This window comes from Rutidosis leptorrhynchoides, chromosome 2 (genome assembly GCF_046630445.1).
Source record: "Rutidosis leptorrhynchoides isolate AG116_Rl617_1_P2 chromosome 2, CSIRO_AGI_Rlap_v1, whole genome shotgun sequence".
Lineage (NCBI taxonomy): Eukaryota > Viridiplantae > Streptophyta > Magnoliopsida > Asterales > Asteraceae > Rutidosis > Rutidosis leptorrhynchoides.
In genome coordinates, this window is record NC_092334.1 from 127,978,332 (window position 1) to 128,004,598 (window position 26,267).

Consider the following 26,267-nt stretch of genomic DNA (forward strand, 5'->3'; position numbering starts at 1 on the left):
GTTTCAAATCCGTTTTGAGTGATTTAAGCAGCTACGGTTTCATATTGAACTTAACTTTATGAAACTAAACAGAAAAAGTATAGGTTTATAGTCGGAAATATAAGTTACAAGTCGTTTTTGAAAGAGGTAGTCATTTCCGTCGAAAGAACGACATCTTGATGACTATTTTGAAAAACATACATTCACTTTGAGTTTAACCATGATTTTTGGATATAGTTTCATATTCATAAGAAAAATCATTTTCCCAGAAGTATAGCTTTTAAATCAAAGTTTTTCATAGTTTTTAATTATCCAAACCAAAACAGCCCCCGGTTGTACTACGACGGCGTATATCCGGTGTTACGGTGTTCTTCGTGTTTACAGGTTTTAAAACATTATGTTAGCATATCATATAGATATAGAACATGTTTTTAATTGATTTTAAAATTTAAGTTAGAAAGATTAACTATGTTTGCGAAAAAGTTTAGAATTAACTAAACTATGTTCTAATGATTACAAGTTTAGCTCTTTGAATAAGATAGTTTTATATGGATCAGTCGAATGATGTTATGAACATCATTACTACCTCAAGTTTTCTGGATAAACCTACTAGAAATGAGAAAAATAGATCTAGCTTCAAAGGATCCTTGAATGGCTTGAAAGTTCTTGAAGTAGAATCATGACACAAAAACAAGTTCAAGTAAGATTTTCACTTGAAATAAGATTGTTATAGTTATAGAAATTGAATCAAAGTTTGAATATGAATATTACCTTGAATAAGAAAGATAACCTACTGTAAATAACAAAGGTTTCTTGATCTTAGATGATGAGTTGGAATGGATTAGAAAGCTTGGAAGTAGTCATGAAGACTTGATATGATTCTTGAAGTGTTCTTGAAAGATGGTTGTTTTTATGATGATTAAAGCTTGTAATTGAAGCTAAAACATGGTGAAAATGCTTGGAGATGATCAAGTATGATGTTAGGAGTATTTTGAGAGAGAAATTGGAGTGTAAGTATGAGAAAATGGAGTGAAGAAATGGTGTGCATTCATGAATACGTTTTTTTACATTTTATAAAGAAAAAAAGATACTTAAGTTTGTTTTCTTGCTAAATAATTCATGCAAGTTGACAAATGATAGTTCCCACATGATCCTTAATCATTTAAGGCTGCTAAGGAGTAGATTTTTATTAGTATAGATGAATAGTAAATACATCTAGAAGCTGCGTATTATACGAGTACAATACCATAAATGTACGAGTAGAATTTTTGATGAAAATGAATGAGAATGTAATTGTAAGCATTTTTGTTAACTAGAAGTACTTTGATATGTGACTTGAAGTCTTTCAAAAGTGTATAAATACATCATAATACATTACATGTATATATATTTAACTGAGTCGTTAAGTCATCGTTAGTCGTTACATGTAAGTGTTGTTTCGAAACCTTTAGGTTAACGATCTTGTTAAATATAATTGACCCATTGTTATTACACTTAAATGAGATGTTAAATTGTTATGTTAACATGTTAACATGGTGTATTATCATATCTAATATCATATATATATATATATATATATATATATATATATATATATATATATATATATATATATATATATATATATGTGTGTGTGTGTGTGTGTGTGTGTGTGTGTGTGTGTGAAATACTATTACAACAATAATCGTTACATATATGTATATTGTTTCGAAGTCTTTAAGTTAGTAGTCTCATCTTATATATATAACTCATTGTTATTATACTTAATGAGATACTTAAATATCATTTAATCAAATCATAAATATATATATCCAAATATATATTCCTTTAATTAATTATTACGATATATGACGTTCGTGAATCGTCAGACAGACTGGGTGTCCAAACGTTTGTATAAAATTCATTCCAAATAACCAAGTCTTAATAAGTTTGATTGCTTAATATGTTGGAAACATTTAATTATGTAAATATTAATCTTATATATATTAGCGGAAAAATCCGGGTCGTTACATTATACACCCGTTAAATTAAATTTCGTCCCGAAATTTGGAATAGTACCTAGTTAACGTGCGATATCGGTAAACAGATGTGGATAATTCTGCTTCATTTGGTCTTCTTGTTCCCAAGTGAATTCAGGTCCTCTACGAGCATTCCACCGAACCTTAACGATTGGTATCTTACTTTGTTTGAGTCGTTTGACCTCATGATCCATAAATTCGACGGGTTCTTCGACGAAATTTAGTTTCTCGTCAATTTTAATCTCTTCTAAAGGAATAATGAGATCTTCGGTAGCTAGGCATTTCTTCAGGTTTGAAACATGAAAGGTGCTATGAATCTTTTCTAATTGTGGAGGTAGCTCAAGTCGATAGGCCACTGGCCCAATACGTTTTTCAATCTTGAATGGCCCAATGTATCTTGGGCTCAATTTCCCTCGCTTTCCAAAACGAATAACTCCTTTCCAAGGTGATACCTTAAGCATAACCATATCACCCTCCTCAAACTCTAAAGGTTTCCTTCTAACATTCGCGTAGCTCTTTTGCCGACTACGGGCTGTTTTCAATCATTGCTGAATCTGAATGACCTTGTCGGTAGTTTCCTGGATAATTTCTGAACCTGTAATATGTTTTTCCCCCACATCACTCCAAAAAATCGGAGACCTGCACTTCCTCCCATAAAGTACCTCGAATGGTGCCGCCTCAATACTAGAATGGTAGCTGTTGTTGCAGGAAAACTCAGCTAACGGTAGATTTCGATCCCAACTGCTTCCAAAATCAATAACACATGCTCGTAGCATGTCTTCGAGTGTCTGAATCGTCCTTTCACTCTGCCCATCAGTTTGTGAATGATAGGCAGTACTTAAATCTAGACGAGTTCCCAACGCTTCGTGTAATGCCTGCCAGAATCTGGAAGTAAATCTGCTATCACGATCAGAGATAATAGAGATTGGTATACCATGTCTAGAAATAACTTCTTTCAGGTATAATCGTGCTAATTTCTCTATACCATCCTCTTTTTTTATTGGCAGAAAGTGTGCTGACTTAGTAAGACGATCGACTATTACCCAAATCATATCATAACCACCTGCGGTTCTTGGTAACTTAGCAATGAAATCCATGGTAATGTTTTCCCATTTCCATTCTGGGATTTCAGGTTGTTGGAGTAGACCCGATGGTTTCTGATGCTCAGCTTTGACTTTAGAACAAGTCAAACATGCTCCTACATATGTGGCTATATCGGCCTTCATTCCTGGCCACCAAAAGTTTCTCTTGAGGTCTTGGTACATTTTCCCCACTCCGGGATGTATTGAATATCTGGTTTTATGTACTTCATCTAGTACCACTTTCCTCAAATCCCCATTCTTTGGTACCCAAATTCTTTCAGCTAAATACCTGGTTTCGTCTTTCTGAATATTAAGCTATTTTTCTAATCCTTTGGGTATTTTCCTTCCAAAAATTCCTTCCTTCAAAACCTCCTGTTGTGCCTCTTTTATTCGAGTAGTAAGATTAGTATGAATAATCATGTTTATAGCTTTTACTCGAATAGGTTCTCTTTCCTTTCGACTCAAGGCATCGGCTACCACATTTGCTTTCCCCGGGTGGTAACGGATTTCACAATCATAATCATTTAGCAGCTCAACCCATCTACGCTGCCTCATGTTTAGTTGCTTTTGATTTAAAATATATTGGAGACTCTTGTGGTCGGTGTATACGATAAACTTGACCCCATATAGATAATGCCTCCACATCTTTAATGCAAAAACAACGGCGCCCAATTCCAGATCGTGTGTGGTGTAGTTTTGTTCATGAATTTTGAGTTGTCGAGAAGCATATGCAATCACCTTCTTCCATTGCATAAGAACACACCCAAAACCCATTCTTGATGCGTCGCAGTAGATAACGAAATCTTCCATTCCGTCAGGTAACGATAAAATAGGTGACGTAGTCAACTTCTTTTTCAATAATTGGAAGGCACCCTCTTGTTCGGAAGTCCATTCATACTTCTTCCCCTTATGTGTCAAGGCAGTTAAAGGTTTGGCTATTCGGGAGAAATCTTGAATAAATCTCCTATAATAACCATCTAAACCTAAAAATTGACGTATTTACGTTGTAGTTTTCGGGGTTTCTCAATTTTTGATGGATTCAATCTTGGCGAGATCAACTTTGATTCCATTACTACTGACTACGTGACCAAGAAATTGTACTTCATTTAACCAAAAAGCACATTTAGAGAACTTAGCATAAAGTTGCTCTTTTCTTAACAACTCTAACACAAGTCTCAAGTGTTGTTCGTGTTCTTGGTTATTCTTCGAATAAATAAGGATGTCATCAATAAAGACAATAACAAACTTATCTAAATATGGACTACATACTCGGTGCATGTGGTCCATGAAAACTGCGGGTGCATTGGTTAGACCGAATGGCATAACCATGAATTCGTAATGGCCATAACGAGTTCTGAAGGCTGTTTTTAGTATATCGGCTTCTTTAACCCTCAGTTGATGATAACCCGACCTTAAGTCGATTTTGGAGTATACGCTCGAAACTTGGAGTTGATCAAATAGGTCGTCGATTCGGGGTAAAGGGTATCGGTTTTTGATGGTTACTTTGTTCAGCTCACGGTAATCGATACACATGCGAAAAGACCCATCTTTCTTTTTAACGAACAAAATTGGAGCTCCCCATGGTGACGTACTCGGTCGGATAAAACCACGTTCTAATAATTCTTGTAGCTGAATTTGTAATTCTTTCATTTCGGTGGGCGCAAGTCTATATGGAGCACGAGCTATTGGTGCGGCTCCTGGTACAAGATCTATTTGAAATTCAACGGATCGGTGTGGAGGTAGTCCCGGTAATTCGTCCGAAAACACCTCAGGAAATTCTCTTGCAACAGGAACGTCATCGATTTTCTTTTATTCTTTTTCAACCTTCTCGACGTGTGCTAGTATGGCATAGCAACCTTTTCTTATTAGTTTGCGCGCCTTCAAACTACTAATAAGATTTAATTTGGCATTACCCTTTTCTCCGTACACCATTAAGGGTAACCCGTTTTCTCTCGAAATGCGAATCGCCTTCTCATGACAAACAACTTCGGCTTTCACCTTGGACATCCAGTCCATTCCAATAATTACATTGAAGCTTCCCAATTCCACCGGTATCAAATCAATTGCAAACGTTTCGCTAACTAAACTAATTTTTCTATTTCGGAAATTTTATCAACCTTAATTAGTTTACCGTTTGCTACTTCAACTATACACTTTTTATCCAAAGGCGTTAACGGACAATTTAATTTGGCACAAAATTCTCTACTCATGTAACTTCTATCGGCACCCGAATCAAATAAAACATAAGCAGGTGTATTGTTGATAAGAAACGTACCCGTAACAAGCTCCGGGTCTTCCTGTGCTTTCTCCCCATTAAAGTTGAAGGCTCTCCCACGGCCTTGCCTATTTCCATTCCTGCACTGGTTTATGGTATGGCCCGGTTTTCCACATCCATAGCAAACAACGCCGTTATTATTTGTTCTGGCATTATTTACTCCTTTGTTTCTATTTGGTCCGTAGACTTCACACTTTGTCGTAATATGGCCATTCCTATTACACTTGGTACATAATTCTCTACAAAACCATTCCGGATGAAACGTATCACACCTGGGGCATATAGTTCTTTGCCTTTTGTTGTCGTTGTTGTTGTTGTTGTTGTTGTTGTTGTTGTTAGGGTTATTGTTGTTGAGTCATTTGTTGTTGTTATTTTTGTGATTGGGATTGTTGTTGTTGTTATTATTATTGGGATGGTTGTTGCGGTTATTGTTACGGTTATTGTTGCGATTATTGTTGTTGTTGGGGTGCTTGCGATTGTTGTTGTAGTTGTTGTTTTGATTGTTGTTGTTGTACTGGTGACCCTGATCACTGCTTTCCTCCCACTTTCTTTTTCCCTGTTTCATTATGGCCTTCTCGGCCGCTTCTTTCTTTATCCTTCCTGTAATTTGGCCTATCAATTTGTGGGCTATACGGCTCGCTTTCTGCATTGTTGCAGGATTGTTAGCACCTACATGCTCTTGGATTCGTTCCGGTAACCCTTTTATGAATGCTTCAATTTTTGCTTCTTCGTCCTCAAATGCTCCAGCACACATTAAAGCCAGTTCATTGTAACGTCGCTCGTAGGTAGTGACATCTAACGCTTGGGTTGTCAGTGCTTTAAGCTCTGTCTTGAGCTTGTTGATTTCAGTTCTGGGACGATACTCTTCCGTCATCATGTGCTTGAAAGCGGACCATGGAAGTGCGTAGGCGGTATTATGTCCTACGTAATCCATGTAGGTATTCCACCATGTCAAAGCAGTACCCCTGAAAGTATGTGTGGCATATTTAACTTTATCCTCTTCTGCGCAGTTGCTGATTGCGACCCTTCTCTGTCCACCGCTTTAGTCCAACGGGTCCTTCAGTTCCTTCAAACTCATTGGGTTTGCAGGCCATAAAAGCTTTGTAGGAACATCCTACCCGGTTGCCATTGTCTCCTCCACTGCTGGAACCCGATTGGTTATTGTTGTTCATTACATTCACCACTGCAGCCATATTTGCAGCGAAAGCTTGAAGTTCTTCTGTGTTCAATTGTTGTTGTCTAGTAGCTGGAGGAGCCATTTCCTTCAAAAATAGCCGACTGAGTTAATCATATAGAATTTTAGAAGTAGCCAAAAAGTATTTTGCAGCTTGATATGAACTTATTATTATAAAAGCTTTTTCTTCATATTAGCGTTTTATAACTAAAATAATGTTCATACTTAGCAGCTAACACACAAATTAACTACTAAAATTCTAATATGAAAAACTATGGTAAATTATTACGTTACTACGTAATAATAAGTTGTAATAATAATAATAAACCTTCCATGCTTATTCTTATTATTATACAATCATAAGGAAAATTACATTGAGGATTTTCTTACAAACTTAAACACACAATATAATACATATTATACAATGCATGGAATACAGGATAGCTGCCGATGGTTCAAGAACGGCGAGATTTCTTAGATGTTGACATTGTTTCTTTCTCGGCCAAACGTTCGGATTTTCGTTTGGATAGTTCTTTTTCCAATTCCTCCCAATTGGTTCTTTCGGCTAATTGTTTGGGGGCAAAACCAACAGTCGTTATACGAGCGGTCATTTTATAAACTGGTCTCTTAGGTGGTTCAGATGGATGATCACAAACATTTTGGGTCATAATAGGTTCATCCGGTTTGGGATCGGGTATAACAGCCAAAGATTTTCCCAAATCACGTTGTGGTTCGGTAATTTCCACAACTTCTTCAGGATCCTCTTCTTCGGGTTCCTCTTCGGGATTTTCTTCTGGATCCACTTCTGGAACCTCTACTGGCAATTGTGAATCTTCCCAATTTTCCCAACAATTTTCCACTTTAATCGTAGCACCAAAAGTTAACTTTTCCGTTGGTTCATAAGTCGTACGCTTTGACTCAGCCTCCGAATCACTTGATAAGTAAATGAAATCTGAATCACTAGAGATGCTTATATGATCGGATGAAGTCATCTATCACATAATAGCAGGCATGTTAAGAGAATGATATATCTTATAATATTTATATGTTAATAATCTTATGTTTCCAACAATTATATTAAGCAATCATTTTTAAAATAATTACGGTCGAAGTCCAGACAACTAATGCATCAAAAATCAGTTAGACATACTAATGAAAAATTTTCTGATTCTCTAAGACCAACGCTCGGATACCAACTGAAATGCCCCGTTCATATAAATTATAAACGTTTCTTATTAATTGGTTTCTTTGCGAGGTTTTGACCTCTATATGAGACGTTTTTCAAATCTTGCATTCGTTTTTAAAAATAATCATAACCTTTATTATTGAATAAAGGTCTTAATGACATAATTTAGATTGTCTATCAAAGACAATCTCCTCAAATAAATAAGTTTTTACACAACCCATTACAATATGATCAAATATATTACAACAAATACTCCGAATGCAAGTTTAAACAATATAAACAATTATGCCGACTCCAAATCTTGACCTTGGATTGGCATACGACAGCGGAAGCATTTTTAATATTCACCTGAGAATAAACATGCTTAAAACGTCAACAAAAAAATGTTGGTGAGTCATAGGTTTAATTTCTATATAATAATCATAACATTTAATAAGCCACAAGATTTTATTTAATCAAATGCGCAGGATCATTACAACTGCAAAAATCATTCATATGATGAGTCGCCTGGTAACCAACCTTAACATAGAGAGCTTAAGATATCTGGCATCATACATTCCACTATTCAAATGTATGACAAGAACCCTTCGAAGTACTAAAGCATTTTCACTATTCGAAAATGGGGGTGGTTGGTGCCCGTAGATCTACCTTTAAGATTCGCGTCAATTAGTGTTTTTCACTAATTCTTAAGTTACCAAGCATAATAATAATAAGTACAGATATCCGGTATAACAAAACAGTCGTAGAATGTAGTTTCATGAACTTGTGCTTATTTTGTAAAACATTTATAAATTTGCATGTATTCTCATCCCAAAATAATTTAGATAGTAAAAATGGGACTATAACTCACTTTCACAGATTACTAATTCGTCGAGAATTAGACTTGGCCACGGGTTGATTTATGAACCTATAACAATATATACATATATTAAAATATGATCGAAATATATTCACAATATTTTCTTTATTACGTGTTGATGATTTTTAGTTGTCCAGATAGCATTCCAATGTTAGTAGTCCATAATTTGTCGTACATGAATAACTTAATATATATCTTGAATCAATCCACGACCCAGTGTATACATTTCTCAATATTGATCACAACTCAAACTATATATATATTTTGGAATCAACCTCAACTCTGTATAGCTAACTCCAACATTTGCGTATAGAGTGTCTATGGTTGTTCCGCAATATATATATATGTATATATATATATATATATATATATATATATATATATATATATATGGGTCTACATGATAGGTCGAAACATTGTATACATGTCTATGGTATCTCAAGATTACATAATATACAATATAAGTTGATTAAGTTATGGTTGGAATAGATTTCTTACAAATTTTCACGTAGCTAAAATGAGTAGTTTTTACCAATTTTGTTTTACCCGTCATTTCTTCGTTTCAAATACGTTTTGAGTGATTTAAGCGGCTACGGTTTCATATTGAACTTAACTTTATGAAACTAAACAGAAAAAGTATAGGTTTATAGTCGAAAATATAAGTTACAAGTCGTTTTTTAAAGAGGTAGTCATTTTCGTCGAAAGAACGACATCTTGATGACTATTTTGAAAAACATACTTTCACTTTGAGTTTAACCATGATTTTTGGATATAGTTTCATATTCATAAGAAAAATAATTTTCCCAGAAGTATAGCTTTTAAATCAAAGTTTTTCATAGTTTTTAATTATCCGAACCAAAACAGCCCCCGGTTGTACTGCGACGACGTATATCCGGTTTTACGGTGTTCTTCGTGTTTACAGGTTTTAAATCATTAAGTTAGCATATCATATAGATATAGAACATGTGTTTAATTTATTTTAAAAGTTAAGTTAGAAGGATTAACTTTGTTTGCGAACAAGTTTAGAATTAACTAAACTATGTTCTAGTGATTACAAGTTTAGCTCTTCGAATAAGATAGTTTTATATGGATGAATCGAATGATGTTATGAACATCATTACTACCTCAAGTTTTCTGGATAAACCTACTGGAAATGTGAAAAATAGATCCAGCTTCAAAGGATCCTTGGATGGCTTGAAATTTCTTGAAGTAGAATCATGACACGAAAACAAGTTCAAGTAAGATTTCCACTTGAAATAAGATTGTTATAGTTATAGAAATTGAATCAAAGTTTGAATATGAATATTACCTTGAATAAGAAAGATAACCTACTATAAATAACAAAGGTTTCTTGATCTTAGATGATGAGTTGGAATGGATTAGAAAGCTTGGAAGTAGTCATGAAGACTTGATATGATTCTTGAAGTGTTCTTGAAAGATGGTTGTTTTTATGATGATTAAAGCTTGTAATTGAAGCTAAAAGATGGTGAAAATGCTTGGAAATGATCAAGTATGATGTTAGGAGTATTTTGAGAGAGAAATTGGAGTGTAAGTATGAGAAAATGGAGTGAAGAAATGGTGTGCATTCATGAATACGTTTTTTTACATTTTTTAAAGAAAAAAAGATACTTAAGTTTGTTTTCTTGCTAAATAATTCATGAAAGTTGACAAATGATGGTTCCCACATGATTCTTAATCATTTAAGGCTGCTAAGGAGTAGATTTTTATTAGTATAGATGAATAGTAAATACATCTAGAAGCTGCGTATTATACGAGTACAATACCATACATGTACGAGTAGAATTTTTGATGAAAATGAATGAGAATGTAATTGTAAGCATTTTTGTTAACTAGAAGTACTTTGATATGTGTCTTGAAGTCTTTCAAAAGTGTATAAATACATCATAATACATTACATGTATATATATTTAACTGAGTCGTTAAGTCATCGTTAGTCGTTACATGAAAGTGTTGTTTCGAAACCTTTAGGTTAACGATCTTGTTAAATATAATTGACCCATTGTTATTACACTTAAATGAGATGTTAAATTGTTATGTTAACATGTTAACATGGTGTATTATCATATCTAATATCATATATATATATATATATATATATATATGTGTGTGTGTGTGTGTGTGTGTGTGTGTGTGTGTGTGTGTGTGTGTGTGTGTGTGTGCGAGCGAAATACTATTACAACGATAATCGTTACATATATGTATATTGTTTCGAAGTCTTTAAGTTAGTAGTCTCATCTTATATATATAACTCATTGTTATTATACTTAATGAGATACTTAAATATCATTTAATCAAATCATAAATATATATATCCAAATATATATTCCTTTAATTAATTATTACGATATATGACGTTCGTGAATCGTCAGACAGACTGGGTGTCCAAACGTTTGTATAAAATTCATTCCAAATAACCAAGTCTTAATGAGTTTGATTGCTTAACATGTTGGAAACATTTAATTATGTAAATATTAATCTTATATATATTAGCGGAAAAATCCGGGTCATTACATTAGGAGAGAGGTTTATCTCACAAAAAACCTATACATACACAACATTTGTTCCTATTTTTTTACCTCACACCATACCTATACATATAGATAGATACACCACATCACCATCCTATGTGGCCCAAGTTTTTGAAATCAGATTCAAATTTGATTTTTTAATCCCCTTCCCAAGACTTACTTTTTGCAGGGCACCATGTGCAAAAAACATCTTTTAAGCTTAACACATTTATCAAAACTTTTTTAAAATTTAAAATTTGAAATGAAAGTAATTCTCTCTCCGTTTGTTTTAATCGTCTGAAACCATCTTCATCTTTGTAACTTTTAGGGTTTTGTTTCCCTATTTTTTGGTAACCATCGACGGTGTATAACTCAAAATTTAGGCTACCACTTTTACAAATTGGGGGAAAATAACTGCATACTCTATGAGAGCTGGCGAAACAAACCCCGTACCACCTCCAACATTTCAATCGATCTAGCAAGCAGTAAGAGTATATTTGATGTGTACGAGGTGTAGTACGAAATACTATAATTTTAACTACGAAATATGATACAAGTTTTAATTAATTTACGGATGGGATATACCTAAACCTTGCTACAACACTATAGGCAGTGTACCTAATCGTAGAGTAGTGTAGTTTTTAGTAAGTCCGGTTCGTTCCACGGGGAGACGGCTTATTGCGTACACTATATTTTTAAACAATTATATTTGTATAAATATATATATATATATATATATATATATATATATATATATATATATATATATATATATATATATATATATATATATATATATATATATATATATATATTAGTAATATAGTAGTATTATTATTATTATAAAAGGGGGGTTTTACCGTTTAATGACCGGTTTATCGATTTTAAATAAAGCGTAAAGATAAATGACGATAATATAAATGACAGAATTTAAATTGCGATCAAGTAAATTGCAGTAATTAAAATGACAGTAAATAAAGGTACGATGAAATATGAAATAAAAGTATTATGCTTATTTAAACTTCCGTAATCATGATGTTTGACGTTTTGATTTTAATTTATTTATCTGGGTTAATTGTCCTTTATCCTAGATTTATTTGATACCTATCTGGTTTTTGTCCATAATAGTCCATCGGTCATAATTATAAAATGCTCGTCAAATTAACCTTATTCTCGAAGTCAAATATTCCAACTAATTAGGGATTCGCACTGTAACAAGGTTTTAATATTTTGTTTAATGATTACACCAGGTTATCGACTGCGTATAATCCAAGGTTTTAATACTTTGTTAACAATTACACCAATTACCCTTGTATGTAATCCACCCCTGTTTTAATAAGATATGAACATTAATTTACCCACTTGATCAGTTTGAATAATCAATTACCCAACCCGAATAATTAATTAAATGATCGTAAAATATGTCGTATAAATGTCACTAAATAGGACATGCATAATCATTTAATAATTATTAGATTAACTAATTTGAAGATAGGTTCGACAGATTCCAATGAGTTATCATTTGATTAGACAATACCCCCCATCTATTAATAGTTCATAGTCCAATGTCCGCAAGTGTCGGTCTTTTGTCCAAACCCGAATTATGGTACAAAATCCAATAACCTCATCTTAATATTTAGCCCAACATCACAATTACTTCGGCTCAAATAATCATAATAATAACTTAGTTACGATACATTAATTTAAAAAGGAAGAACATAGCTTACAATGATTATTTATCGCGTAGCGTTACACGGACAGAACTCCGATTTTAAAACCCGTAAAATAACCTTTACATTACCCAAATTATTATTAAACTTAAATTAAAAGTAAAATTATATATATATATATATATATATATATATATATATATATATATATATATATATATATATATATATATATATATATATATATATATATATATATATTACATATAGAGAAAGAAGTATGAAAGAGTGTGTGTAAACTCGTCCGAAAAATGTTGCAATTTATAGACTTGGCCAGCATTTCATGCCCAAATGATCGCATGCTCTTTCTTCCTCCTGGCCATACGATCGCATGGCCAGCCTGTCCCTGATATTTTGCTTAATCGAAACGTGGGCTGCTCGATTTTAATAATATATAATATAATATATATAATTTTATATATATATATATATATATATATATATATATATATATATATATAATATTCTTGTGCATAGTTGACTCGTAATTTTAGCTCCGATGTCTCGCTCGTTTACGCCCGGTCTATGTCTCAGTTCCGGATTTTCGAACGTCCTTTCGTACGCGTAGATATCTTGCACTTTGCGTTTCGCGACTTGTACTCTTATAAATTTTAGACGTTATTTATAAATTGAACCACTTGGATTGTATCTTGTACATTTGAGCTTTTTGGTCATTTGCGTCTTCAAATCATCATTTTCTTCTTTTGTCTTCGCACTTATTTATTTAAACGATTATTACATAAAAATAGAACAATAGTAGCTAAAAGGTTTACATATTGGAAGGATATTGCGCCTAAATATATGTTCATTTGGAGCACTATCAAATATCCCCACACTTGAGCGTTGCTTGTCCTCAAGCAATACAGAACTTGAAATAAAATCACACTTCACTCGAATCACTTTTTTATTCTTACACTTTATACATCTGTGATTTTGATACGGCGGTATAAACAATGATAGTAACAATAGAACCATGGTTAAAGGTGGGTGTGCCATCCACAGTTGCCTCGAGTTTAGGTCAACGACACTTGCAATTAAATAGCCGATTTACTTTCGGTTTCCAAAGCAAAGTGCACATTTGAAAGGCGGTTTAAAGTCCCACATGACTATGAAAATTTAGATCCTTAAGGAAATTGGATCTTTATGAAAATATTTGATCTTTTGAAAATTCATTCTAGCTTTTACCCTAGATAAGTTTTCCGGAATAACCCTTCACCGATGTTGCAAAATATTTTTGTGGGTTTTGTGGGTTTCAGATTTGAAAATTTTAGTTCAAAACTTGCGGTTTTGTGTCACCCACTTTCTAAACTTGTATTAGGAAAGCAACACGTCCAGTATACTTGCCCCGTATATTACCTTTCGGCAAACTACCGTCCGGTTGTAAAGGAAAGTGTTGAACAAGCAACTGTTAAGGCAATGTCTAATGACATGCAAATGTTCATGGTCTACAACGTGTCGGATGCAATTACTATCCTTTGTAGGAGCAATAGCAAAGATCACCTTATAGTTTTTCTGTCTGACACAAGGTCCTGTCTTCGACCATGCTATGCAACCACCGTTCTTACGGTTGACACCCGATTTAGTTCAGGTGACCTAATGAATTTTAGTGAATTCTTAGGATTTTATTTTCAATGGTAATGAACGCATTGAAAATAGGTTTTTAGAAAATAAAGCGGTTTTAATTTTGATCATAATATTTTCTCGTTCAAGCTCGAGTTCAGATATAATCGAATTCCATGAGTTTGTAATTTTCAATCTTTAAAGTCAATCTCAAGGATTGAGTAATATCAGGCTTAAAAGCTGATTTTTAATCTTTAAGGAGATTATCCTTTCTGGGGGTCTGATTCATTAGTCTTATCAAGCTAATTTGCACGGCGCCCTCCCCATTTTATGAGACAGATCCTCACATGGTTAGGATAAGTCTGACCACTTGGCGACCCTATTTGATGCTGAGGTCCGTGGATTTCCTGCTGATTTTAGAGATGACTTTTCTAGATTTTTCGTCAATCTACAGCTGGTCTGGATGACAACTTCCCGACCTAAATCAAGAAGAGCGTGTCTTTTCGGAAGACTTTACTTCCTTTTAATGATGGAATTGATTCATCGTGTAGATCCATCTATTCTTTAAAAGGTATTACAATAAATCGGGTAAAACTGATTAGTTTAGTCCAAAGCAAAAGTACCTGCAATAATCTGTACCAAATATGTGATATGTGTTTTAAAGAACTTGGTAAATTCTTCCCACACTTAGCTTTTATTTATTCTTTTCTTTGCCTTTTTATTCTCTTTTATTCCATTCTAAATAAATTCAAGCGTTTTGGGTTGTTTCTCCATTTATGTTCTCTCCGAGGTAACAATAATTTCGGCATTAACACCTAGTTTTATCGTTCATAAATATGTATAAACATGATTTTGAATTCATTTAGTTGAAATTTTTTCAAATTTTCACAAAATTTGGCAATTAAACTAAGTGTAAATCCGAGAGAATTTATAACCCTTCCCCGCACTTGAGATCATGCAATGCCCTCATTTGCATGAAATCAGACTATAATTATAAATTCATGAGGGTGATTAGTGTAGAAAAGTGATTAAAAATACCGAGTTTGCAAACATATTATTTTATATCACATTTGATATTTTGCGTCTTGTCGTCAAAATTAGTAGCATTTACTGAACTTTAATGTCAGTCTTTGAAAGTGCGCTGTTTTACCCTATTTTGTACATAAGATAAACTAATATATATATATATATATATTATAAAACCTTTATTTATTAAACAATTTAAATGAATAATTTTTTAAAATTTTGTTTTTTTTTTACTTTAGGTAGTTTCGGTATGTTTACCTAGTCCGTCCCTCGACAAAATTTAAAATTTGTCGTTTTTAAAGCGATTGTTTTAAAAGCAAAGATTTTTGGGTTTTTTAATTTTTTTTGGTATACTTTAGATCAATAAAATTAAAAATAATGATAACAAAATTTTTTGCCCCGCCCTCGGGTAAAGCAATTTCGATTCTATGATCTAGTCTTTAGCTTACGATGAATTTTAGAAATCATTTTTTTAAACTTAATGAAATAAAGTAATTTTTGTTTTTAAATTCACACAAAACTTAAATTTAAAAATGCATATTAATTTCATACAAAACCAACAAAACAAAAATTCAGATTGGGGGGAGAAAACTAGTTCTTTAGTGTCTGCTAGTGGAAAAGACCAATCGGATTCCATTCTCGGAACTACACGAGAACAGAACAACTAACTCTAGACATCATTTTCTTTTTAGAACATTTGAATCTCTCCACACTTAGGTAGATGTGGTGTCGAAATTGTGATTAACTTCATTGTCAATTTCTTTTGGACCATAATCAACTTGCATATCTGTGACTTTTGCTTTAAGCCATTGGTCGAATTCCTGTGTAATATGCACAAATTCAACTAGTTTCGCCTTTTCTTTAGGCGATAGATTGGATACAAACCGGTTACATAACTTAAAGTTTCCCTTGGTTCTAGCATCGCGAATCCGTTTAATAAGTTTCTTCATTGAACTGTTAATAACGGGGTCATTTAATTTCGTTTCAACAAGGGGGTTCTTTGTTATCAGGTCATCATTAGGTTTTACTTCATCTTCCCCACACTTAGGCATTTTATTATTGTTAAGCACTACCGTTGGAGTTGGTAAAACAATATGGTTCTTACCAATAGTTTTTGTTGGTTCAACGTTTTTGGTTGGTGGAGATTTAGACTTTCGAATCATAAAGGTGACCAATTTGTCACCATCACTAAGTGTCATTCTACCCTCTCTTACATCAAATAATGCCCCGGTGGACGCTAAGAATGGTCGACCTAAAATTAGAGGAATGTTTGAGTCCTATTCTATGTCAATGACAATAAATTCGACTAGAAAAGTTAAATTACCTACTTGAACGGGTAGGTTGTCAGCAATTCCAACTGGGTGCTTAATGGTTTGATCAAAGAGTCTAACACTCATTTTCGTTGGACTTAACTCACCTACTCCTAATCTCTTATATAATGAAAGAGGCATAACACTCACACTCGCACCTAAATCTGCTAGTGCATAGACAAGGAACATAAATTCACCCGGATCACCCATCCTGGGTGGAGGTTTTGGTGGAACTGTCTTCACCGGGTTTACTTCTACTGTTTTTGTTTCTTGCACTTTCTTATTCTTCTTCTTCTTTCCAAAGGTATCACAAACTTTATTACCTATTACTTGCTCATACTCAACTCCTTTTCTTGGAAACGGGATGGGTGGTCTGTATGGTGTCACCACTGGCATTACATACTCGGGTGGTGGTGGTGTAACTTCTTCATTGTTACTTACATCTAAAACCTTCCCACCTTCTAGTGCTGGTTTTTCAGAATTCGTTGATACCATATTAATATTCTCATTACGAGGATTTACTTCAGTATTACTCGGTAGCTTTCCTTGTCCCCTCTCACTCATCATGCTAGCAAGAGTACCTACGTGTTTTTCTAGATTCAAAATGAAAGCTTGTTGAGTTCTTAATGACTGATCAAACCTCTCATTTGTTTAGGTTTGAGATGTAATAAATTGTGTTTGAGATTTCATTAGCTTTGGCATCATTTCTTCCAGATTTGGCTTTTTCTCTTCGGTTTGTTGTGGTGGTTTATACAAGCTAGGTCTTTGTTGATTGAAAGTATTATTTTGAGTTGGTTGGTTATTCAGACCTTGTTGGTTGTACGAGTTATTGTTGGGTCCATTTGGATTGTAAAGAATGTTTTGATTTCGATTAAAGTTCGGCCTTGGTGGTTGATAATTAATTTGATAATTATTTCCCGGCCTTTGGTTCATGTAGGAAACATTCTCACGTTGTTCCATCGTTTGCTCAATGTGACAATCTTTTGTTAAGTGTGGTGCACCGCATTGTTCACAACTGATTCGTATTGCGTGAATATCTTTACTCATCTTTTCCATTCATCTCTCGAAAGCATCTATTTTTGCGGAAACGGAATCAAAGTCATGGCTAGAATCGGCTCTAGCCGCTTTAGATGAACGAAAGATATCTTTTTCCTGATGCCACTCATGTGAGTGGGAGGCTGTGTTATCAATGATTTTGTGAGCTTCGGTAGCGGTTTTATTCATAATGGAACCACCAGCTGCTGTGTCGATGACTTTCATGTAGCAATGTCAACACCTTGGTAGAATATTTGTACTATTTGATAAGTGTCTAAACCTGCTGAGGACATCCTCTCATCAACTTTCCGAATCTTGTCCACGCCTCATATAGTGTTTCATTTGGCTTTTGCGCGAACGTAACAATTTCTCCTTAAAGTCTCACGGCTTTAGATGCCGGAAAGAATCTTTTGAGAAATTTTTCAACTAAGACATCCCATGTATAAATCGCTCCTTCAAGTAACGATTCTAACCAATCTTTGGCTTCTCCCTTTAAAGTCCAGGGAAACAACATGAGATAGATCTGTTCATCCTCAACTTCTCAGATTTTAAATAGAGTACATATCCTATTAAAGGTCCGAAGATGTTCGTTTGGATCTTCTTTTGGCGTACCACTATATTGGCATTGATTAGTTACCATGTGTAGGATTTTTCCCTTAATTTCATAATCTGGCGCATTAATGTCTGGTCGCGTAATGGCATGTCCTTGGTCAGTGCGTGTAGCTCTCATTCGATCTTCCATACTTAGAGGTTCCGCTATTTCCATATTTGAAATTGTTGAATCCGATTTACTAGAAGATTCTGATTTAACGGTTTGTGGTTCAGGAGGAATGATTAGTGGTTCTGGATCTTGGAATTGTCCTTGAATATCCTCCGGGTTCTCAATTGTGAAGTCGGGTTCAAAAAATAGATTATCGGAAATTTGAATTGGAGTACTTGGTCGACTAGATGATGATTCTAAAGAAAAATCAACGGTGACAATATTGGTTCGATGTCTTGATCGAGTTACAGGTGGTGAACGTTTTGCTCGGTGCATTCACTGAATATCTTATTAGTTATAAAGATAAAAATTATATAACTTATCAAATTAATAGACTTTTCTGATTTTGCCCACGTTTCGAATAGCCAATAGATGCAGCAGGTAGCCAGGACCCTTTAAATCGGAAGCCCACAACTCGCCACTAACAAATCCAACTATTACTACGAACCAGAAAATTTTGGATGTCTATCAATTTAACCGCTTAAAATAATTTTTCGTCAAATTTTTTTTTGGAGAAGATATAAATCTATGTCCTAAAAACTAGAGCGTAGAAATGAGAAAGAAAAAGAAGCGCGTCGAAAAACGTCAAAAAATAAAAATAACAAAGAAAAACGTCGAAACTTAAAAGTCTAAAAACTAAAAATTAAAAATTGCGTCTAAAGGTATTAAAGCTTAAAGGAATTCTATATCCAAAACGGCAATAACTTAATTTAGGTACTAAAATATATAAACTGCGTCGCAAAATTCTAAAGCGCCTAAATCTTAATTCTAAAGAAAAAGCACTTAAGGGATTTTACGGCAAAACCTAAAAATCTAGACGTATAAAAATAACTACGGTAAAACTAAACTTAAAACTAAATACGAACGACAAATAAAAAAATTACGAAGTTAAACGAATAAAAAGATACAAAATATTATAAAAATGATAAAAATAAAATTTTATATACAAATATTATATTTATATTATTATTTTATAAAAATATTAATTTATATAATTAATAATAATAATAAAACTTAATAATAAAAATTATATATTAAAACTAAAATTATAAACTAATTAATTAATTAAAACCCTAATTATAATTATAATTAAAATAATAAACCCTAACGTAATTAATGCTTTAAGGATTCTGACCAGTCAAATCAATCCATGCGATCGTATGGATTTCGTTCTTTTGGATCATGCGATCGCATGATAGGGTTGTCCAGGAAGTCTTTGGGCTTTTATCTGGCTTCGGCCCAGATTTTATTTTAATTATATTTATTTTATTTTTTTCAATTTTCAAAATATTACAAAATATTTATACAATTTAAAATAAACTTATATTTTAAATCTAAAAATAAAAGTACTTGTTAATATTATATATAAAATCTTTAAAATAGATATATATTTTTTTTTCTTTTTATAATTTTTAACACTTATTATAAATACAAAATATTTTACGAAATAAGAAATAATATATTTTTACAAAAATATAGTTTTACTAAAATATAGCGTAAAAATATAGCGTTTCGTCAATCCCCGGCAGCGGCACCAAAAACTTGATGTGTACGAGGTGTAGTACGAAATACTATAATTTTTACTACGAAATATGATACAAGTTTTAATTAATTTACGGATGGGATATACCTAAACCTTGCTACAACACTATAGGCAGTGTACCTAATCGTAGAGTAGTGTAGTTTTTAGTAAGTCCGGTTCGTTCCACAGGGAGACGGCTTATTGCGTACACTATATTTTTAAAATATTATATTTGTATATATATATATATATATATATATATATATATATATATATATATATATATATATATATATATATATATATATATATATATATATATATATATATATATATATATTAGTAATATAGTAGTATTATTATTATTATAAAAGGGGGGTTTTACAGTTTAATGATCGGTTTATCGATTTTAAATAAAGCGTAAAGATAAATGACGATAATATAAATGACAGAATTTAAATTGCGATAAAGTAAATTGCAGTAATTAAAATGACAGTAAATAAAGGTATGATGAAATATGAAATAAAAGTATTATGCTTATTTAAACTTCCGTAATCATGATATTTGACGTTTTGATTTTAATTTATTTATCTGGGTTAATTGTCCTTTGTCCTGGATTTATTTGATACCTATCTGGTTTTTGTCCATAATAGTTCATCGGTCATAATTATAAAATGCTCGTCAAAATAACCTTATTTCCAAAGTCAAATATTCCAACTAATTAGGGATTCGAACTGTAACAAGGTTTTAATACTTTATTTAATGATTACACCAGGTTATCGACTGCGTATAATCAAAGGTTTTAATACTTTGTTAACAATTACACTAATTACCCTTGTATGTAATCCACCCCTGTTTTAATAAGATATGAACATTAATTTACCCACTTGATCAGTTTGAATAATCAATTACCCAACCCGAATAATTAATTAAATGATCGTAAAAGATGTCATATAAACGTCACTAAATAGGACATGCATAATCATTTAATAATTATTAGATTAACTAATTTGAAGATAGGTTCGACAGATTCCAATGAGTTATTATTTGATTAGACAATACCCCACATCTATTAATAGTTCATAGTCCAATGTCCGCAAGTGTCGGTCTTTTGTCCAAACCCTAATTATGGTACAAAATTCAATAACCCCATCTTAATATTTAGCCCAACATCACAATTACTTTGCTCAAATAAGCATAATAATAACTTAGTTACGAGACATTAATTTAAAAAGGAAGAACATAGCTTATAGTGATTATTTATCGCGTAGCGTTACACGAACAGAACTCCGACTTTAAAACCCGTAAAATAACCTTTACATTACCCAAATTATTATTAAACTTAAATTAAAATTATAATTATAAGTATATATATATTACATATAGAGAAAGAAGTATGAAAGAGTGTGTGTAAACTCGTCCGAAAAATGTTGCAATTTATAGACTTGGCCAGCATTTCATGCCCATGCGATCGCATGCTCTTTCTTCCTCCTGGCCATGCGATCGCATGGCCAACCTGTCCCTGATATTTTGCTTAATCAAAACGTGGGCTGCTCGATTTTAATAATATATAATATAATATATATAATTTTATATAATTATATATATATTATATTATATTCTTGTGCATAGTTGACTCGTAATTTTAGCTCCGATGTTTCGCTCGTTTACGCCCGGTCTATGTCTCGGTTCTGGATTTTCGAACGTCCTTTCGTACGCGTAGATATCTTGTACTTTACGTTCGCGACTTGTACTCTTGCAAATTTTAGAGGTTATTTAAAAATTGAACCACTTGAATTGTATCTTGTACATTTGAGCTTTGTGGTCATTTGCATCTTCAAATCGTCATTTTCTTCTTTTGTCTTTGCACTTATTTATTTAAACGATTATTACATAAAAATAGAACAATAGTAGCTAAAAGGTTTACATATTGAAAGGATATTGCGCCTAAATATATGTTCATTTGGAGCACTATCAATATTCATTTATCTAAAGGGGATGATTCTCACACACACTTCTTTGATCTTCACACATCAATTTAAAGAAATGGAGTATTATTAGAAGAGTAAAAGGTTAAAATAGGTGTGTGAGGATCAAAAAAGGGTGTGTTAGAATCATAATCTCAAGTCCGATAATTTATATTTATATTTATATTTATAATATATAGGATATTTATTTGCTGTTTCAATTAGACTTCTACAAACTCTTAATTAGGGTTCTTCAAATCTCACCTGTGCTTTTTCTAAAACATGGTTCATCTATGAAGATGTAATATACGTTCTATGAAGATGTGTAATCGATACTCAGTAAGAGTATATTAATCGAATTGCATTGAGCAGATCTATAATTGAATCACACAAAATGGGGGATAAATATAATCGGTCAAACGAATTTTAAAGGAAGTCAAAGCGATGCAATCCAATTCTTCCGATGATTTCATGAGCCTTCCTCTTGAGGTATACTAATTCTATTTTTTTTTACCTTCATTCAAATTATTGTATTGGATGTTGATTGTATTAGCTCACAGTGTGTGATTTGGTTAATTACTTGGAGTAATTTTAAAATTTTCAAAATTTGTATGATAATTATCACAGTTTTAGCCATTTTTCCAAAATTAAGCTTCTTTTAACCTTAATTTTGACTCTAATTGCTATTATCATAGAGAATGATGGCTGACTTATTAAGTTATGTGAACTATATGTATATTTATTAACACTTATAGCTTAAGGCTAAAAAACTTATGCCAATATCTCATTTGAAGCTTGTGTTTGTGAACCTTTTTTTTGTTGATTATGTTAAATTATTAGAAATCAGGGTTATCAAAACAAAATACTGGAAGTCCTCCAGTAAACAGAAGTTTTATTTTAAATGCGTTCTGCTGTAAGTTTTATTTTACTTGATTAAATTATGAAATCAAGAAAGGTAATAAATTGTTTCTGATTATGAATGTTTGTTAATGGTGCAGATATGTGATATGGTTGCAAATGCAAGATATTTGAATGTTACACTTATAGTTCCTGAGCTGGATAAAACTTCATTCTGGGCTGATCTAAGGTATTACTGAGCTTTGTACATTTCTTATGTATCTTGATTTATGTAATATGATTTTAATTATTGTGGTTATTGAATTGCAGTGAGTTTGAGGATATTTTTGATGTTGATTATTTCATTACATCGTTTAGTCATTATCTTCTTTTTGTTAGGTTTCTTTTTTGTAAATTTACAATAAAAAATAATGGAATTTTTTTTGTTCGTCAGGTTACAAAAAATAAAGCTTTTTGATCTTATAAATGTGGGCATACGATTAATTCAAATTAAATATGTTTGTTATTGTATTTCAGGTTACAAAAATAAAGCTTTTTGATCTTAAGTTGAAATCTGGTTTCGTTTTACAAGGCTGGATACATATCACAGGTGGATATAATAAAGTGGACTTGGCGATAATGGTTAGAGGTATGTTCATGATAGTTTCATGTTTCATTTGTGTTAAATATGCTTATGATTATGTTGTCTCTACTTAGTTTTGAATCATATTATAAGTAATCAAAACTGATCTTTGTTAAATAATGCAGATAGTCACAACTTTTGGACAGCCTTCCACTTCCAAATGTAAACGTGCATATAATCTTATCTTTTCGTTATCGTTTTTGCAGGTACCATCTCTGGACAGCCTTCCACTCATCTCTTTCTTATATAGTATATGAAGACTACCAGTCACCAAGGTCACGGAGTTAAAAGATCGGTTAGTTTAAGCAAGACTGATTACTTGGCCTAATATTTTGCTACTTTTTTAGTCTTATATTATTAGTTCATATTCACATGTACAAACTTTTATAGGATTTAAGAATTTGGGTCAGGTTCTATAGATGGATATTTATCCACAAGTTTCACCGTACATGATCAACCCACTGATTAGTTAATGGGTCAACATCACCACCATGTCTAAAAGGTACTAACTGCATTATCAAGTTTGAGATACCAGTGATCATACTTACACAGTAATGAACTCGATAATATATATTGTGGGTCCTTATATCATTCGTCCATTTTTTTCTATCTAAATATTTATTATTGGTTCATGTTTTGCACTTCTTTGTTCCGTCCTGTTTTTTCTTCTATGTTTTTATATATCAATTATTTATCCTAATAAACTTTCAGAGGCCATTTTGGAAGTAATCGTTCAATTTGTGAACTATCTGTTATCCATATGTTTGGTTTATATAGTTCCGATGTGTTTTATGTTTCAAAATCATATACTGCACAAAATATTTATTTAACTTACTTACTGTCATGTCTTTATTACATTCTTGGTGTTGAAGTATTGAATTGTTAGTTTCCTTTTTAGCTGCTCATTTTGGTATTTAATTGTGTAGGAGTATCGATTTTTTTATCTAAATTATGTCTTACCTTTTCCTTTAGGCCCGCGAATACCTAGCCAATTTCTGAAGTTTTAGATGTATCCTAAGAAGACGCCTTTATGCAATAGGATAATCCTTCAGGTATGGTTCTATACTTAACCTTGCAATGTTCTCCTTGGACTCTTAATGAGTAATGTGATATAATGCATAATCTTGAAGTGATAAAACGGGTCAGTAGACGGCCAAGGAAACAAGTTAACAACTTAAAACGGATAATAAGTTGCTACAGGTCGAAATGGGCAGCGAAGCATTAAGCAAAACGGCTAACACCATTTGAGCTGCTACGTTACGAATTTTTGTTGACCATGAATTATTAATAATCCGATGACAAAAATTATATGGTGTAATTTAATTGTAAAAATTTCAGTTTTAGGTTTACTTATCTTTCAATAGCCTGTTTTTGGACAAGTTATTGATGTATCTTATTTCTTTGCAGTGTAACCAACAACACTATATATAAAGCGAGTTTACTTAATGTGATAAAAAGATTCAGGCATAAGGAACCTTATTTTTTTGTATTGAAATACTAGAAAAAACATGTATTACCAATAGTGCTGTGATTAATCGATCTATAATAACTAGAGCCAACTTCACCTTATTTTTTTGTATTGAAATACTAGAAAAAACATGTATTACCAATAGTGCTATGATTGTAAGCATTGAAATCGATCTATAATAACTAGAGCCAACTTCACCATACAATGTATAACATTTGGTGATTAAAAAAAATTATATCATTTGTTGATGCGTTACATCTAGACGTGTTGAAAAACACGTCTAATTAGCCTTTTTAACACGTCTAATTGATCATTTTTGTAGTAGTGTACGTAAGTCATCAAACCATTGTTCGGTGTTTGGGGCCATAAAAAATATGTTTTAAATACAATTGCACAGTGTTTTACACATTTGAATGTTTTAAATATAAAATATGTTTTTAGATTTTTATTGGCTCCTATGATGTAAGTTTTCTAATGTGAACCATTACAGCACAATGATTTATATTAGAATTTTTTTGTTTTTGTTAAATTTGCATATTTATCAACTCAATGACTACGAGCTCTTAAACTCAAAAAGAATATTTGAATTTTGTCAATAGCACGAGCTCTTAAATAATTCTTATATTTTTTATATTTTTAGTATCACTATTTACATACCAATATGAACTGCAAATCTCTTTTATTGCACAGTTTTTTACACACATATGCAATGCACGGGCTCAGAGAAATATTTTATACAAAGAAGTCTTGAAAACAACAACAATTGTTGCTCCAATTAATGAAGTAGCTATAATCATTAATCATAGAATAATCGAACAATTTACAAAAAATATTTGTTCGACAAATTTAAATAAATTTATTTGGTGATTAAAAAAAAATTATATCATTTGTTGATACTAATTTAATAAAAAAATATTTATAATCATTTATATTATATCCACCGTGCATCGCACGGGCTCAAAAAATCTAGTATATATATATATATATATATATATATATATATATATATATATATATATATATATATATATATATATATATATATATATATATATATATATATATATATATATATATATAATATGTAGTGTAGCAAAATATGATATAGTTATAGTTATATATATGGTTGTAAAATAAATATATACTACCCTTAAAAAAAAAAAAAAAAAAAAAGTTGTAGCGCCAATATTCTAGTTCTAATATGCCTAAAAAGGAGTCTTACTCAATTACACTAATTCTAGTCCTCCACAGGTTTCTATCAGAAGTCATGTCATCCGTCAGTAGAAGCTCTTTCATGTCAATCTTCAA

At 32.1% G+C, this 26,267-nt stretch overlaps 1 long non-coding RNA gene across 2 annotated transcripts; it reads left to right on the forward strand.

The window, feature by feature from the left end:
• Window positions 1–23,577: 23,577 nt before the first annotated feature.
• Window positions 23,578–25,024, forward strand: LOC139891381 (uncharacterized). Of its 2 annotated transcripts, none has more exons than XR_011773635.1 (3): window positions 23,578–23,993; window positions 24,464–24,543; window positions 24,899–25,024. It is a non-coding gene; the product is annotated as an uncharacterized lncRNA (long non-coding RNA). The 2 variants fall into 2 exon arrangements; XR_011773636.1 differs by lacking the exon at window positions 24,899–25,024 and adding an exon at window positions 24,622–24,762.
• The last annotated feature ends 1,243 nt before the right edge of the window (window positions 25,025–26,267 follow it).